Genomic DNA, 10,878 nt, shown 5'->3' on the forward strand with positions numbered 1-10,878 from the left:
GTGCTACTGAGCAGATGTGCAGACGCCATGTGCTATCTTGGTGAACCATGTTATACTCTGTTGCTTCCTTTTCTTCCTTGGTGGATGAGGCTTTTTGATCCAACATTAGCAGACTTAGAAATGGTACTAACTAGAGCTGACAATTGGTGGATCAAGCATCCTTCCTCAGAACAGGCCTTCTCTGTTTCAGCCATAAGAACATTCAAGGTTGACTCTGGTAAATATATAGATGGTAAATGGAGAAGCCAGAGGTGGGATGTACCCCAGAACAAGAGGGATAATGAGAACTGGAGACCAAAACAGGACTTTGACAAAAGATGGAGAGATCCACAGAGGGACCGTAGAAATAGGGACAGTGCAAAAGGAAGCAATATAATTGGAGATAGTTGGAGAAATAGATTAGAGGAGCCTCAGGCAATCAACAATAATTTTAATAATAATACCTGGGATAGGCTAAAAAGAAGCGATAATAACTGGGAAAATCACAGTTGGGGAGAAAAACATAGAAATAACAGGAACAGTTATTGGGAGAATACTTGGAGAAGGAACCATAGATGGGATGAGCATCAGACCAATAGACGGGACTGGGATAATTGGAGGAATAAAGAAGGGAATAGAGACTACTGGGACCTAAAGAGACAGACTGAAAGATTGGAGGCAGGTGTGAAAGCACTGAGGGAACAGATGAGAGAGGAGGAAAAGATTGATCAATTGGGGGGTCCCAGCAATTAATAACTCTCATAATTTTTGTATCTCTCTACATCTGTATGCATGTTTGTTTTTCTTTTGTTTTGATTATTTCTCTGAGTTTTCCAGTCTCCCATATAGCTATACATTTCTAATGGTGAGATCTAGTGTTCCCACAGAGCAAGGAAAAGCTGCATTAGGATGATGATGTGTGTCAACAGAAGATTGTGGTGGATCCTTGTTACAGGATGGATAAGTATAAGCTGTATCACAGTAGGGATGGGAGACAGGCAATGCGGGCAGAAGATACTCCAAATAAGGGAGTCAGTTTAAAAAGATTAGAGTCTACATTTTAATAATCCTTCTATTCCTCCAAGGTGTCCGGAACAACGGCGGCAGTGGTTTAGGCAAAGCAGGGAGTCAGGAAAAACTGGACATATTTGCAGCCCTTCTGGGAGGAGTCGGAACTGGATTAAGAATATGGAATTCTGCAAATATCACATCCAGTCCTACACACTCTACAAACTCTGCCACTAGTACTCATTCTCATAATACACTATACGTTTGTGTGGCAATGATATAGATGAGGAAGAAACTTGAAAAGGGGGATATATTTGAATTTTTTTTTGTTTTGTTTTTTTTCTCTCTCTCTCATACATTACATTGCACATGCATACATATTTAACACACACACATACACACACACACATATTCACCTAAATTTCAGGGTTTTTTTTTGTTTTTTTTGTGACAAATTTGTATAAAATTTGAATTGACAGCCATAGGAAAGTACAGGAGAACTTATGTCGCTGAGGGAACTATTCCGGAGGGACGGTGGGTTGAATTTCTCCTGTATATCAGGTTTTTGCTCCCACTAGGTTCTCTTGTACTAGAGGGATAACTAGATAACGGAGCAACATAGATGAAGAAAAAGTGGGGGAATGTGGGGTGATGCAACCCCTATTTGACTGTTTTCTTTTACCTTACTCATCTCACTCACACTAATTCCTGTGCTCCCCTTTCCTACTTCAGATCTCATAGTTTACATAGATAAGAGGGATATATTATTATTTTTAAATGTGCTCAACATAAGAGAAGAAAAAGTGAGGGAATGTGGTGACATTCTGTCATCAAACTAGCATGGTGACCAGGGGTCATGTGATCAAGTTCATGTAGATCTTTCTTACAGGGGGATAAGCTTTACTTTGATATGGTAATTGATATGGTAATTTACAAGTCAGGAAAGAGATAACCACTCCCCCCACTATCCACATTCCTCTCTGTTCCTTCTTGGATGTGCTGCAGAGCAGACGTGGGCAGACGCCATGTGCTATCTTGGTGAACCATGTTATACTCTGTTGCTTCCTTTTCTTCCTTGGTGGATGTGATGTCAAACTTGCAGCAGTGAGCCATTACTAGATGTGAAGGCCTAACCGTGGGTGAGATCAAACGTGTGGGGAAGGGGATTACTATATAGATAGATTTTAAAGGGTTGTTGCTCCGTGGGTCTGGGCTGTGTGTTTGTGATACATTTATAGTATTGTGTTGTTGCCTTCTAAATAAATACCTTTTAATGTAGACGAACCTTGTGTAATATATATATTAATTTGGTGATACACCACACAGGGTGTTATGAAACTGCCCAGCTGCTATAAAACATGGCAGGTGTCATCATGGTTTTAGAACTGGAAGAAGTGGTAGTTATACTACTACCGCTAACAACAGTGCAGTTCTGAGGTGAGAATCTTGACATAGCCAATAAGTAGATGATAGTGGCTGGTTTGTAGACCTCTCAACTTTGCTATTGATAGTCTGCTGCTACATGGTTCCACATGAAATATGAAACCAGTTTCCCTCTGTGTCCTTTTCGAGGAAGGGATAAGCTGACTACTAGTACACCTACTATGGGAGCTACATAGTTACATCGCCTAAAAGAGACACGGGTCTATCTAATTCAGCATTTCTCACATCTGTTTTTGCTATTGATCCAAAAGAAGGAATAAACTAAGTTTGGATTGCTTTCCAATATTGCAACAAACTAAAAAAAAGATTCCTTTTTGACCCTAGAATAGCAGTTAGAGCCCTCCTTGGATCAAGAAGCTATTGTCACTTATTAAAAATATGTTATTATGTTTTTGAAAATATTCATATAATAATATATGAATTATATTAATTATTATATAATAATATTCATATAATTGTCATTTAAACATCTGTACAGATTCTGATAAAACAACTTTTTAGGCAGATAATTCCACATTCTTATTGTTCTTATTTTAAAAATAAACTTTCTTTTGCCTTAGACTAAATCTCATTTCTTCCAGTCTAAATGTGTGACCTCATTTCCTAAGTATGGTTCTGTTTTTAATAGATTTCCAGACATCCTGCTGCTGCTGGCTCTGGTTGACAATCCTGCTGCTGCTGTTTCTGGTTGACAACTTAACCAGAGGGACAGTAATTGGACGGGACTGCAGCTCCTGCTGTTTCATTTCCCTCTGCTTCAAAGAAGAAGCAAAAGCACTTGTTCTGCTAACACTGGTAGTGCAGGTGCACCTAGAACAATCTGTCAATGACATCTGAGCATGTGACACTGACAATGGGAAAGTGCTAGTAATTGTCATTGCACAGATGGTGGTTGATGTGTCACTGCTAGTACTAGCAGCTATGTTGTGCATACCTCTCAGGTGTACCTTTTTAGGAGGGGCAGTCCCTATTTAGGGCCAAATCCATATTTTCCATCCTAATGTCCCCTTGGTAGGGTTGCATGATGGCTGTCAGCTTATTTGTGAGGAGGACAATGATTGATTTTGTTTCTGTTCTATATTTACTATTAATCATAATTAGCTAAATAAGTACAACAAAAATAGGGAAATTGGGGGCTGTTGAAATGAAAAATTAAACTAGTAGTAATAACTAGAATTTATCTTTTAACAAACCATATATGAGCATACAACATATAACAAAACCTGAACTTATTCCTATTTGCAAATTACTATTATGAATAGAATTACTACTATTACTAACAACCAACTTACTATATGTGCACTTCTCTCCCACTGTTTACTTATGTGGAAACAATGGATTGCTTGAGATCACCAATATTGATGATCTCAGGCAAAGAGGTGGAAAGGGAGCAAGGAGAGCAATGTGTTGTTGGCTGAAAGGTTAGTAATACTCACCTCTCAAACTCTCACACAGCAGGGGAGACTCAACCCCAAAACACTATTCCAGAGACAAGATTTTCAAGGTAATGACTCTAAAGATGGTAACAAGGCAGACAATTCTATTGTCTCTTTTGCTGCCAATAGTCAAAGTAAAAGGACAGCATCTTGTTAGCCTACTTTATACTAACTCATCCCCATACCTCAGCGTGTCTGAATGGGCCAAATGCATAATAGAATAGGGGATCATCTGCTAAATACAGATCAAATGGGAAAACATAGCGTTTAACTGTGTGAGAGTGAGTGAAGTAATATAATTTTACAATTGGCCACTCACAGATTATCAGATGTAAATCAGCTTTGGATAAAATCTTTTTCTTCTGATTCTTCACACTCCCATCAGTCAATCAGAGTGTTTGGCTCAAAAAAGAAAATATATGGAACAAATGAAGTGCAATTCCAGAGTAAAGTATAAAAAGAATTTAATAACTTACATATAAGTTAAAAGCAATGAGCATATCACCACTAGGCGTCCTACGCGTTTCGTCCTAAAATGGGACTTCCTCAGGGACTTGGTGCATCAATAACAGCAGAAAATATATAATACAAAACATTCCCCCCGCCCGTTCTTATATATCCCCTCCCGGAGTTCATTATTCAATTATTCCCGGCCGGTGTTTCTTCTCTGTTCGGGCAGCACTTCCTGGTTGGGCGCGATGACGTCATCACGCACGCACGTCCCTTGCGTTCCAGACGTGCGTTCCAAATACCCGGAAGTGGATGTCGTTTATGGATTTTCCGTTCTCTCGGAGACATATGGGCAAAGTAGAGGCATATGAGGGGGAAAAAGTTAAAAAAAACTCTGGATAGCACGTATATGGATAAGAATATCCATCATGATTCTATTAAAAATTATATTCAATGTACAGAAAAAAATATATTATAAAAAATATGTAAATAAAAAAAAATACACTAAAACAAGTATATACATCTAAATTATTGTATTCAAATAATAAAACAATCTGGAATAAAACTCCATTAATTTTCATTTTCCTTACATATTAATTTTTTACATTCCCTATTATGAGAATGTGTATGAGGCAAACAGATGAATAAACAAACAGCCCAATATCAACACATAACATTTCTTTGTAATATATTGGTGATTAAGTGCATAAGGTGGAACCCATTTTTACATATATACTTGTATATTTTCGCACTCCTCCCCTTCATCTCACTTTCTATAATACTTCAACATTTTTCTACCTCTACAGGTTTTTCTTTTAGAGTTTTTTAAGGTTTTTTAAAGTTTTTTAAAAGTTTTTAAAGGGGCCCCATGTCTAATACCAATATGGATAAGGGCTATGTAATTTATATGGCCCAGTGTTTAATATTAATACCTCTGATGGATTAGATTATATATATGTATTCTTTCGGGAAAGATCCATCAGAAGCACCTTTATACGGATATTGGAAGATACATAGAAATTAAATGAAGCGAAGGAAGTGCGACATCCAAATAGACATTTTCCTCAACCAAAAGATTAATCTTCAAAAAAACTCCACAAGTCAATATCCAGATTTAGACCCCAAGGTTTGAGTGTCTTTAGTTTATTTATCCAGAATGTTTCTCTTTGGGAGAGTTTTTTGGTTAAATCTCCTCCCCTCCAATAGGGATCCACATGTTCAATGCCCACGAAGGAAAAGTGTTGCCAATCAAATTGGCTGCAGGAATTGCAATGCAGAGGTACTATATGTTTAGTTGATTTTTTTCTAATATTATTTTGATGTTCCAATATTCTTTCTTTAAGTTTTCTACAGGTTCTTCCCACATATTGTTTCCCGCATGGGCATTGGAGCATGTAGACAAAATTTTTGGTGTTGCAATTTATATTAGTTTTTTATTTTAAATTTCTCTCCTGTTATAGTACTCCTGAATTCTCTCTTTTGTGTGTATTTTTGATTTTTACATGCTTTGCAGTTGTTGCAAGGATTAAAACCATTGATGTTAAATGGTCTGCCTTTTCGCTGGATTTTTAATGCATAGCTGGGTGCAAGGATGTTTTTTAAATTCCTTGTTTTTCTAAAAATCATAGGTGTTTTTTTGGGTAGCACTTTACCTAGTATGGGGTCTCTACACAGAATATTCCAATGTTTGTTGAACATCTTTTTGATTTTCCAATGTTGAGTATTATACTGTGTGATGAAAGAGAAATTGTAGTCCCTTTGGGGGGTCTTCTTAGGTTTAGAGGTCATTAGGTCTTTTCTATTCTTTTTTTCAATTTCCTCAATTTCTTTATCAAGCAGAGTGGGTTCATATTTTTTTGCTATAAATTTATTTTTTAGATGTCTAGCTTGCTCTCTGTAATCTGATTTCTTTGTACAATTTCTCCTCACCCGTATTAGTTGACTCTTTGGAATTGTTTCCAGCCATCTCTCCTGGTGGCAGCTCTTTCTATGTATGTAGCTGTTACCCTCGGTTTTTTTAAAAAAACATTTTGACTCGATCTTATTATTCTCCACAAAAAAAGCATATATCTAAAAAATTTATTGTGATGGTATTCATCTCATATGTAAATTTTAGACCATATTCGTTCTGATGAATATAGTCCAAAAACAGTAATAGCTCTTCTCGTGGACCCTGCCAAATCATTATGATGTCATCGATAAAACGTTTCCAGAGGACCAGGTTCGCTGCCCAGCCATGCCCACTCCATATGTGGTTGGATTCCCAATCCTGCATATATATGTTTGCATAGCTGGGGGCGAACCTGGTCCCCATGGCCGTACCAGTTGTTTGGAGATAGAATGAATCATCAAAAAAGAAAAAATTGTGTTTGAGAATATAGTGAATGCTTTTTAAAATAAACCTACGGAAATCGGATGCTACATTTTCATCCTTTTCCATAACTCGTTCTACTGCAATCAGACCTTTATTGTGCCTGATTACAGTATATAGTGAGGCGACATCAATGGTTACCCAGATAAAATCTGGTTTCCAGGTCACATTCTCCATGATCCTCAAAATGTGAGCCGTATCTTTTAAATAGGAAGGTGCTTCCTGGGCATATTTTTGGAGATGAGGGTCAACAAACTCCGATAAATGGGCAGAGATGGAATTTATGCCGCTAATAATGGGCCTACCTGGTGGTATTGTGGGATGTTTGTGTAATTTAGGAAGAAAATAAAAAATGGGAATAATTGGGAATTTATTATAAAGATATTCTTTGTTGTTTTTGGAAATTATACCTTCCCTATGCGCCTGATCTAATAAAATTCCTAGAATGATATTGAATTTTTTAGTAGGATCTCCTGTAAGTTTTATATAGGTGTCTATGTCACCCAAAATCCTGTGGGCCTCATACATATAATATTCCTTTGTCATTATGACAATAGCCCCCCCTTTATCTGCTTCCTTAACAATTATGTTGTCCATTTTTTGGAGCTTAGTGATACTCATCGATTCCTCTTTGCTCATATTGTATTTATTTTCCCGTTGTTTTTTTTCCTCTTTTTCTAATTTTTCCAAATCGTGGCACACCATATTATTAAAGGTCTCTAAAAAGGGACCTCTATCTCCCACTGGGTAAAAATGAGACTTTCTTTTAAACCTATTCAATTCCGTGTCTGATGGTTCATTTAGGCTTTTTAAAGACATATTTTCCTCTCTCTCTTTTTTTAGGAAAAATCTTTTAAGTGTCATTTTTCGTATGTATTTTTGTACATCAATATAAGTATTGAAAAAGTTCATTTTTTGATTGGGAGCGAACTTTAGACCTTTGTTTAGGGCCTTTAGATCTGTGTCACTGAGTTCTATGTCTGTTAGATTGTAAACCCCATATTGTTTTTCTAATGCTTTTTTCTCAAGAAATCCTCTCTCCGGGGATTCTCCTCTATCCTTTTTCTCTTGGGAGGAGTTAGATGTATATCGGGCGATGTTTCTTGGCGGTTGTGACGGGGTTTGAAAAATTGGGTAATCCTTCCGTCCTTGTGACGGGATTCCCTTTCTAAAAAAAGATTTTCCCTTTCATTTTGATGTTCTGGATTTATGCTTGCCACCTGTGCATACAATTTTTTGGGAGAGGGGTTTTTATAGTTTGGGGAAATAAAATCCTTTCTTTCTCTTTGTTTAAATTGATCATGTTGTATACGTGAAATATTTTGGAATCTTTTTGGAGTGAAAGTTTTACGTCTAGTGATTGGTGGGCTATACGTGGAATATTTATATATGTCTTTTATAGGTGAAAGATAGACGTAAAACTTTCACTCCAAAAAGATTCCAAAATATTTCACGTTAGCAGATGATCCCCTATTCTATTATGCATTTGTATTGAAGACAAGAGGAAGTCTTTGGGGACCTTTTTCTGGAAACTTCACCCCACAAAGGGAAGTTCCACTTTTTGTTTATTAATCATCACTGTTTTTTCACTGGGGTTGTGTACACATATTCTGTTTTGTTTGTATATATTTCTGAATTGGCCAAATGTCTGAAACAAAATCATCATTTCCTGGCTGTCCATTAGCAACAATCACAAGAGTTAGCTCATTTCATCTGACAGGGAATAAGGAAACCTGACTGGACAAGTAAGCATTACATTACACAAAAATAATGATCTGATTAGCCCAGATTACTTCACCTCATTCCCTTCCTTTCCATTCCCTCTCACTGTCTACTGCTCAACTATTGGAATGAAAATAAAAAGATCCAAAATGACTTGGTTTGATTAGTTTTTTTTTTTGCTTGTTCTATTTTGTTGTAGCAGCAATTTGGAAATTCTAAGGCATCTACATCACCGAATCAGATGAAGTTCAGACAAAGTGCGATTTGCTCAAATGTGAATTGCACATGTCTAATAGCTAGTAACATGATAAGCTCCTTAGCCCTGCTGGCTCACATCAATTGTTAAAATATACTGTACTTCATCATTCTAGAGTTAATTCCCTGTTTGAGTATTCTTCCTTAAGCTATACTTCAATAATTGTCTTGATTTGCTTGGAGATAAGAATTTACTGTTAGGGTTAAAACGTACATACTGATTAAGGATGGATTTCTGCTGAATCTTAAAATGCTACTGAGCCCATTTAGTAAGGTTAATACTCAATTAGAGGAATCCAGGAGTAAAATAAAGTTAATTGCTGAAGAATTTTAGTATTTAAAATTTTAGTATTTAGATACTGAGTGAGGAAGAGATTCTGACATGTTACTCAACTCAACTGGTAAGGCCTATAGTCAATAAAGGTTAACTCAAAAGTTGCATGGAGTTCCTTACTGAGGAAAAACTTGAGGGTGCAAATTTCCTCAATTTAGACAGCTCCTATTTTAGGAAAGGTTTAGTATGCCTATGATATTGCTGTGAAGTTGGCATCCAGATATGAAATTTCCTGAGAGAGCCACAAGTGACTTTTATAATGGTCAGATCAAGTACCTTTGAGCCTGGATAATCTAGAAAGGTCTTGTGATGGAAGTGTAACTATGAGTAACAAAATAAGTATAAAAAATATATTTTATATGCAGGCACTCCTCACTTACCACCTGGGTACCATTCTTACGACTCGGTCATGAAACAAATTGGTCGATGCGCTACGGAGCATCTGCACCAGTGCAGGCCTATAGACAAGCGCAGCAGAGCAGGGAATCCATTAAATCTATGTTCGGGGAACATCCCCCAAACATAAATTAGATGGATTCCCTGCTCTGGTGCATTTTTTTATGTTTGGGGAAATTTACCCAAACGTACCAGAGCAGGGAATCCCTCTAAATTATGTTTGGGGAAAATATCCTGAACATAGACCAGTTTTCTAACATGGCAATCCCTTGAATCCCTATGTGAGTGAGCAGGTTGTAAATGTGAGCCATTGTAAAACAGTTAGATCGTTAAGTGAGGACCACCTATACTAAACCTCACATGCAGATTAGGTAATCAGTTAGGTAGTAGAGGTGCAGAATTTACTTTACTTTACTGATCTTTACTGATGAGTCAGTGAATAAACCAAACAAGGTAAAAGAAAACAAAAGAAAACAGAACCAAAACATACTTTAGAAAAACAACAATCATTTTAGTATCGCAGATACACCCGTTCAGCAATAGCAATATAACATATACTTCTTGTGCGTCATCAGTATTAAAAGCATTATCTATTTCAAGCAACATTTTAGATTATATAATATATGTCACATTCTTAGCAAAGACAAAATACAACAATATACACAAAATTGACTATATACTTAAGCAGCTCCAGTGTCTACATGGATATTTAAACATCTAGAGAGGGAATCCTGCATGATGTTAGCAATTTAAACTTCATCCAATTAACCGTGTCAGACAGGGAGAGGTAGGAAAGGTAAATATCCAGTTATTTGTTTTAATAATTAAAGGGAGCTGGTAAACTGAAAAATGTGTCCCCTAGAGTTATCTTCTTAAGAAGTCTACAATATGCTCTTTATACATGGGAGAGCTAAATAAGAATCACAAAGCATTGTGGTACCAAGCAGTGAGTTGAAGTTAAATAATATCAGCCCAAATCTGCCTCAGATAAAGGCCAAAACAACATAATGCTGGGCCACTGTCCCCTTATTGGTGCCAAACATGCATAGACAAGGAACATAGAGCACTAGTGATGTCCCAAACGGTTCACTGGCGAATAGTTCCTGGCGAACATAGCTTGTTCGCGTTCGCCCCGGATGGCGAACATATGCGATGTTTGGTCCGCCCCCTATTCATCATTATTGAGTAAACTTTGACCCTGTACCTCACAGTCAGCAGACACATTCCAGCCAATCAGCAGCAGACCCTCCCTCCCAGACCCTCCCACCTCCTAGACAGCATACAATTTAGATTAATTCTGAAGCTGCATTCTTTTATTTTTTGTATTTTTTTTTTGTGTTTGTGTTTATTATACATTATCCTCCATAGCCAGTAACCTGTATTTATTATACATTATCCCTCCCATAGCCAGTAACCTGTGTTTATTATACATTATCCCTCCCATAGCCAGTAACCTGTGTTTATTATACATTATCCCCCCATAG

Source organism: Pelobates fuscus, chromosome 2, assembly GCF_036172605.1.
Source record: "Pelobates fuscus isolate aPelFus1 chromosome 2, aPelFus1.pri, whole genome shotgun sequence".
In the NCBI taxonomy this organism is placed as follows: domain Eukaryota; kingdom Metazoa; phylum Chordata; class Amphibia; order Anura; family Pelobatidae; genus Pelobates; species Pelobates fuscus.